This window comes from Alosa pseudoharengus, unplaced genomic scaffold, assembly GCF_046254945.1.
Source record: "Alosa pseudoharengus isolate Yale_2024_CS ecotype anadromous, Long Island Sound unplaced genomic scaffold, YU_APseudo_1.1 YU_APseudo_1.1_scf_20, whole genome shotgun sequence".
NCBI lineage: Eukaryota > Metazoa > Chordata > Actinopteri > Clupeiformes > Clupeidae > Alosa > Alosa pseudoharengus.
Window position 1 is genome coordinate 29,373,366 of NW_027468664.1, and position 8,021 is coordinate 29,381,386.

The 8,021-nt window shown below is 42.0% G+C and overlaps 1 long non-coding RNA gene across 1 annotated transcript; it reads right to left on the reverse strand.

The window, feature by feature from the left end:
* Positions 1 to 6,839: 6,839 nt before the first annotated feature.
* LOC143136732 (uncharacterized) lies at positions 6,840 to 7,931 on the reverse strand. The gene is made up of 3 exons (XR_012989420.1): positions 7,855 to 7,931; positions 7,573 to 7,749; positions 6,840 to 6,932 (listed from the first exon to the last, which is right to left on the reverse strand). It is a non-coding gene; the product is annotated as an uncharacterized LOC143136732 (long non-coding RNA).
* Positions 7,932 to 8,021: the final 90 nt, after the last annotated feature.

Here is an 8,021-nt window from a genome sequence, read left to right on the forward strand (position 1 = left end):
AGATAAGATACATTTTGACAGAACTACAGACTTCGTGAAAGTAGCCTAGAAGCCCTACATAAAAGGCTCCATTAACATCATTGCAAAATCGCGGTTGGTCTGTTTACACACTAAAACCATATTTACACTTCGAAATTCGCTTCCAAATTGTAGTAACTACATCTACGAAGTCTAAGGAAGATAACCTTGTAGTCTGTTCAACGATAAGATACATTTTGACAGAACTACAGACCTCGTAAAAGTAGTACCTAAAATCAGTGTGATAAATGGCCATCACGTAGCCTAAAGCATATAGCACTAGCATATGACAACAGCAAATAGCTAACGTTTACGTTAGCCTAACTTACTTATCGTTGACGTTGACCCGACACGTTTATAAGTTAGACCATAGACTGATAAGGACGTCCATCAAAATTCCGTGTGTATCCTGTGTATCTTTCGTGCTGCTATCCTGTTGCCTTTTCCCTGTTGTTCCGGCAACAAGGTTTTTACGCGATATTTGCCACATCCCAGAGAGTTGTTGTTTGGTGGGTCAGGTGACGAGCCGTCGAATCACAGCACAGCACCCAGAATGCATTGCAACACACCGTCTAGAAGGGACTCAGCGTTAGGTCGGCTTTAAATAGCATACAGAACCTTTAGTAACATAACGTTGTCTGTAAGCTCCACAGATCGTGGCAAGACAATTGAATTGATTGAGGACTTCTTGCTGGGCAACGATGAGTAACTTGATTAGTAATGCTGCATGGATATGCATGATATCTGTATGAAAGTGTGTTTCTCAATCTAATAATATATACAACTGTACACATGACGAAGTTCAAATAGAGCTAGCTGGGTATTGGACTGGGCTGAATGGATTGGTGAAATACTTTATTTATTTTTTTATGACCTATATGAACATGGTTTGGCTTTAAAAAAAAGAGGAGACAGCGCTTCGCGCTGTCTCCTCTTTTTTTACATGACCTTTACACTTAGTGCTGGCAAGGCATTGAACTGGGCTGAATGGATTTGGAAAATATATATATATTTTTTTTTTAATGACCTGTATCAACATGGTTTGGCTTTAAAAAAAAGATGAGACAGCGCTTCGCGCTGTCTCATCTTTTTTTACATTACCTTTACACTTAGTGCTGGCAAGGCATTGAACTGGGCTTCATTCAAGGATTCCAACGGTACCTCATTCATGAAAATCGGACATACTGGTCAAAAGTTACATGCACACACCTTCATATACACAGACAGCCCAGCCCAGCCCATCAGAGCTCTGCCAGGTGGCTTAGAACTCTTCCAGGTGCAAGCTTAAGCAATTAGAGCTGTGATGTCACAATCGAAATTTGAATTCTGAACATTCCGCCATGCATTTCAATGGGCCCAAAAAACGCAGAAAAACGGGAATACCGCGAAATCGACAAGGGCCAGCGACACGAAATCAACAAGCAAGTTACACCGGTTCGGGCCTGAATTTTTGGAGTTCGAACCGCGTCGATAGCTCAAACGGTCTAGGAGCAGTAGTTCGGCCAAAAAGTGGGTGAATAGGAAGATATAATAACTAGAATTGCGGTTCCGAGGAACTGCAAGAGTGGGTTTGATCAGTGCCACGGAACTCGGCCTCATCCAAGGATTCCAACGGTACCTCATTTATGAAAATCGGGCACACGGATCAAAAGTTGTCTGCATTAACGCAACATCCAATAAGCTAAAACGCATAAATAACATGGTTGCTATGATGGTTGCTATGGTGGTCGCTAGGTTGACATTACAGGGGTGGTTTCTAGGTTGTTGCTAGGGTAATTAGTTAGTTGCTAGTAAGCCATCTTAAGCTGACTGCATAAAGTGATTATTTTAAGAGATACATTTTCAAACCAGAACTGTGTATAGGTCATGGTTAAAAACGTATCAGAATCTCAGAAATAATCACGTAATGCAGCCAGTTTAAGATTTTTTAAGAAGTCAGATTTTTTAAAGGCAATCAAATTTCTGCTGACTCTCTTCTGGCTGCGGTTAAAGGCCAGCGCCTCCTGAGAGGCCTGAAGGGTCAGTTCTGAGGTTGTTGGCTGCTGGAACCGAAAAAAGGACTGCATTTTCTTAAAAGACAATGTGACTGAAGTGCGGGCAAAGTTTGCACAGAAATGTACGATTTTTCCCACCCTCATCGACCTCGTCATAAAACTTGTTTAAATGATCACACGACGCCTCCTTGCTGCTTTGTTGTCTACATCAGCATTTCTCAAACTTCTTTGACCTGAGGCCCAGTCAAGGCATACTTTGGGGTCATAGGGCCCACCTACATGAACCCACCCCCTCCTCCCAACCCCTATCAAATTGTAATGATATCACAATTATTATTTTTATACTATATTGCCTACATGCACTTCAAAACAGTCAATGTTTAAAGTGCTAAGATTGTTTACAAAAGTTTGTGAAAGCATGCACATCAGAGTACTGCTTTACTAATGTAAAATATAATTAGGCCTACACTAGTTTCATTGTTTTTGCATTGTTGCATGATTGATATGCTATTTAATTACATTTCATTTGAATGCCTGAATGTAAGAATTCAGGAAACACAATACCAGCTTTTAACATTTCTGTTGTTAGTTTATGTAAATCACATAACACATGAACTGTTTACATACTACTGATAGCCCATTACTGTACACAATAATACTGTGCCCATTCATTAACATATATTAAACATCAGGCGTCTTGTTTACACATTTAAACCATATTTGCACTTCGAATTTCGCTTCCAAACTGTAATAACTACATCTACAAAGTCTAAAGAAGATAACCATGTAGTCTGTTCATAGATAAGATCAATTTTGACAGAACTACAGACTTCGTGAAAGTAGCCTAGTAGTCCTACATAAAAGGCTCCATATTCACTTCATTGCAAAATCGCGGTTGGTCTGTTTACACACTAAAACCATATTTACACTTTGAAATTCGCTTCCAAATTGTAGTAACTACATCTACGAAGTCTAAGGAAGATAATCATGTAGTATGTTCACAGATAAGATACATTTTGACAGAACTACAGACTTCGTGAAAGTAGCCTGGAAGCCCTACATAAAAGGCTCCATTAACTTCATTGCAAAATCGCGGTTGGTCTGTTTACACACTAAAACCATATTTACACTTCGAAATTCGCTTCCAAATTGTAGTAACTACATCTACGAAGTCTAAGGAAGATAATCATGTAGTATGTTCACAGATAAGATACATTTTGACAGAACTACAGACTTCGTGAAAGTAGCCTAGAAGCCCTACATAAAAGGCTCCATTAACATCATTGCAAAATCGCGGTTGGTCTGTTTACACACTAAAACCATATTTACACTTCGAAATTCGCTTCCAAATTGTAGTAACTACATCTACGAAGTCTAAGGAAGATAACCTTGTAGTCTGTTCAACGATAAGATACATTTTGACAGAACTACAGACCTCGTAAAAGTAGTACCTAAAATCAGTGTGATAAATGGCCATCACGTAGCCTAAAGCATATAGCACTAGCATATGACAACAGCAAATAGCTAACGTTTACGTTAGCCTAACTTACTTATCGTTGACGTTGACCCGACACGTTTATAAGTTAGACCATAGACTGATAAGGACGTCCATCAAAATTCCGTGTGTATCCTGTGTATCTTTCGTGCTGCTATCCTGTTGCCTTTTCCCTGTTGTTCCGGCAACAAGGTTTTTACGCGATATTTGCCACATCCCAGAGAGTTGTTGTTTGGTGGGTCAGGTGACGAGCCGTCGAATCACAGCACAGCACCCAGAATGCATTGCAACACACCGTCTAGAAGGGACTCAGCGTTAGGTCGGCTTTAAATAGCATACAGAACCTTTAGTAACATAACGTTGTCTGTAAGCTCCACAGATCGTGGCAAGACAATTGAATTGATTGAGGACTTCTTGCTGGGCAACGATGAGTAACTTGATTAGTAATGCTGCATGGATATGCATGATATCTGTATGAAAGTGTGTTTCTCAATCTAATAATATATACAACTGTACACATGACGAAGTTCAAATAGAGCTAGCTGGGTATTGGACTGGGCTGAATGGATTGGTGAAATACTTTATTTATTTTTTTATGACCTATATGAACATGGTTTGGCTTTAAAAAAAAGAGGTTTACATGACCTTTACACTTAGTGCTGGCAAGGCATTGAACTGGGCTGAATGGATTTGGAAAATATATATATATTTTTTTTTTAATGACCTGTATCAACATGGTTTGGCTTTAAAAAAAAGATGAGACAGCGCTTCGCGCTGTCTCATCTTTTTTTACATTACCTTTACACTTAGTGCTGGCAAGGCATTGAACTGGGCTTCATTCAAGGATTCCAACGGTACCTCATTCATGAAAATCGGACATACTGGTCAAAAGTTACATGCACACACCTTCATATACACAGACAGCCCAGCCCAGCCCATCAGAGCTCTGCCAGGTGGCTTAGAACTCTTCCAGGTGCAAGCTTAAGCAATTAGAGCTGTGATGTCACAATCGAAATTTGAATTCTGAACATTCCGCCATGCATTTCAATGGGCCCAAAAAACGCAGAAAAACGGGAATACCGCGAAATCGACAAGGGCCAGCGACACGAAATCAACAAGCAAGTTACACCGGTTCGGGCCTGAATTTTTGGAGTTCGAACCGCGTCGATAGCTCAAACGGTCTAGGAGCAGTAGTTCGGCCAAAAAGTGGGTGAATAGGAAGATATAATAACTAGAATTGCGGTTCCGAGGAACTGCAAGAGTGGGTTTGATCAGGGGCATGGAACTCGGCCTCATCCAAGGATTCCAACGGTACCTCATTTATGAAAATCGGACATACGGGTCAAAAGTTACATGCACACACCTTCATATACACAGACAGCCCAGCCCAGCCCATTATAGCTCTGCCAGGTGGCTTAGAACTCTTCCAGGTGCAAGCTTAAGCAATTAGAGCTGTGATGTCACAATCGAAATTTGAATTCTGAACATTCCGCCATGCATTTCAATGGGCCCAAAAAACGCAGAAAAACGGGAATACCGCGAAAACGACAAGGGCCAGCGACACGAAATCAACAAGCAAGTTACACCGGTTCGGGCCTGAATTTTTGGAGTTCGAACCGCGTCGATAGCACAAACGGTCTAGGAGCAGTAGTTCGGCCAAAAAGTGGGTGAATAGGAAGATATAATAATAATAAGAAAACTTAAGAAGAACAATAGTGGGCTTGCTCCGCAAGCCCACAGCATGGCAAAGCCATGCTGTGGTCTTGCTGGATCAAACCCACTAATAAGAAAACTTAAGAAGAACAATAGTGGGCTTGCTCCGCAAGCCCACAGCATGGCAAAGCCATGCTGTGGTCTTGCTGGATCAAACCCACTAATAATAAGAAAACTTAAGAAGAACAATAGTGGGCTTGCTCCGCAAGCCCACAGCATGGCAAAGCCATGCTGTGGGCTTGCTGGATCAAACCCACTAATAATAAGAAAACTTAAGAAGAACAATAGTGGGCTTGCTCCGCAAGCCCACAGCATGGCAAAGCCATGCTGTGGGCTTGCTGGATCAAACCCACTAATTACAGTATGTATAAAATAGAAAACCTCATCAGGGGTCGACAAACAACTTTGGCCGCGGGTCAGACTATAACTAATATTTAAACGCTGCTTCGGTGGATGGTCTACACCGTGAATGGATAAAAGTAACTTGTGAAATAGCATGGGCCCATTGATGGTCTACTTGAGTAAATAAACTGCTCCTATTGTCGACCCATTTAGACTAGTTATAATAGGGGGGGGATTGCCCTTATGTGGGACATGTTTTGCTTTTCAGGCTTCAGTAGTAAGCTATATTATGCTACAATGTGAGGGCAACACATTAAATCCACATCCAATTTTGATCACAGGACCCTACAGCTTTGGCTTTCCCATAGTTTCACTGACATTCATTAGTTTGTGGAAGAGTTACTGTACACTCACTGGAGCTTAGGTGTCCCACATTAGGCAGTGTCCCACATTAGGACAATTTAGTATAATCAAATGTAATAAATCAAAATAACAACATAGTAGTAGTAGAAGTAGTAGCTCTAATCCTAGCATTGATCAGATCTACCGTACACATTTTTTGATAAGCCCATCAGAGCAGCCACAAACCTGTCAACATCATCGAGGTTGGTCTCGTTGTCATCAGCAGTGACAGAGAGATAGAGATCATTATCAGACATGGACAGGAGCCTGTCCAAAAGCCAGCAGCCCCCTCTCATTCCCCTACCTGAGATGGGTCTCCTTTCATCCTCCTGCACGTCCTCATACCAGGAATTCTGAGCATCAGATAGGACGCGTGCTGTCAGATGGAAAATACTTAAGCTGTGTTAGGTGTTACATTCATTGATCTAAACAGTGTACTGTTTGCATATCTGTAGAGACATCATAAAACACAGACCAACACATTAAGTCGTGCAGTCGATTACATTTTCTCATAATTGCAAACACCACAACACTGTGGTTTGGCAGTTATGATTCTCCTCCCCTTTCCCATAGACTCCTGTACTGTGTTTTGATGCAGCTGCATAGCCAGTGTGGTTTTCTGTTTATGATCTTACAACACGAAGCCTTCTGAGTTTCACTCCCACCCTCGCTAATGATTATTATCAGTATAACTCAAAACATTTTTTTTTCAGACCAGAGAGCTAATTCAGGCATTCTGCCAATAGTGTGTAGTTGTGTGCCTTCAGTGTGGGTTATGTTTTTAGTAAGTGCTTGTCTTGGCTCAGTGGTATGAATAGCATAGCGTGTGTGTCTGAGGTGCACCTACACCCAGCCTGAAGACCTCTCACCTCTATGACGACCTTTGGAGGAACCGGTTGTGGTCAGTCTGATGTCCAGCTCCTCATATACAGCTTCATTCAGTTCCACGTGTCTCCTTTTGGAGAGAGCTGCAGGATAGGAAGAGCAATGTACAGTACTGACCCCTATGATAATGTTTATTATACAGTCATCAAAGGAACCATATGTAAGAAATGTATTTCAATTAATCATAAAATGGCCCTGATATGTCACTAGACATTAAGAAATCATGTTCATTTCAAATACTTATATCACTGATAGCAGTAGTCCTGCCAGGATATTGTCATTTAAAAAGTGAAGTTGCAGACCTCAACTGATGTTGTGTTTTGTCATGTCATGTTGTGTTGTGTTTTGGCCTGATGCGCCACCCTCCACCTATCTACTAATCACAAAGTCAGTAGTGTTTCAGCATTCCGGGTTGGCAACCTCGAGTCAGGGGGGAGGGGGAGGGTATACAACGCTCTAAAGTAATTTGAAAGTGATTGCAGTACCAGTTTTGGCCACAATCTTACATATGGTTTCTTTAATGCACTAAAACCAATGTTGTACATTTGATGACAAAAAGGTGCATTTACAGTTTAAATTCTCTACCACAACAAATACCCACATTTTCGAACCAATATAGCATTTGAAATTATTTCCTAGACAACCAAATATGGTACAATAAAGCAGTTAAACAAAATGAAGTGGAAAACACTTATTGATGAAATAATGAAGTTGTTGCAGCACCTCTCCTGAGTGCCCTGTTCTGCCCCACCAGCACCGCCAATGAGCCCAGCAGCAGCAGCAGCAGGAGCCCCAGAGTGGCTGCAGCCGCTAGAGAGACAGGAAGCCCTGCAGGCTCACATGGAGGCCCTGTGGTTCTCCCAGAGGTGACTGGAGGACGGGTGGTGGGAGGTGGAGGCCCTGGAGAGAGCAAAATGACCACATGAAATGCAGAAGGTGTTTTACATCATCTTATGTCTTCAGTGTCTTATAGGAGGTAGTTACATCATCTGAGTGCTCCCTCACCTGTGCAGGTGACCCAGGCGTCCTCCTTATGGATGCAGTCACTCTGATTCAGAGGGGCGCGGCAGCACTCCCACAGGTTGTGCTCATGGCCGGTGCAGTTCACCTCGTCCAGCCAGATGGGGCCGCCTCCCCTTCCAAATGGGCCCTTCTCTCCACCTTCATCCACG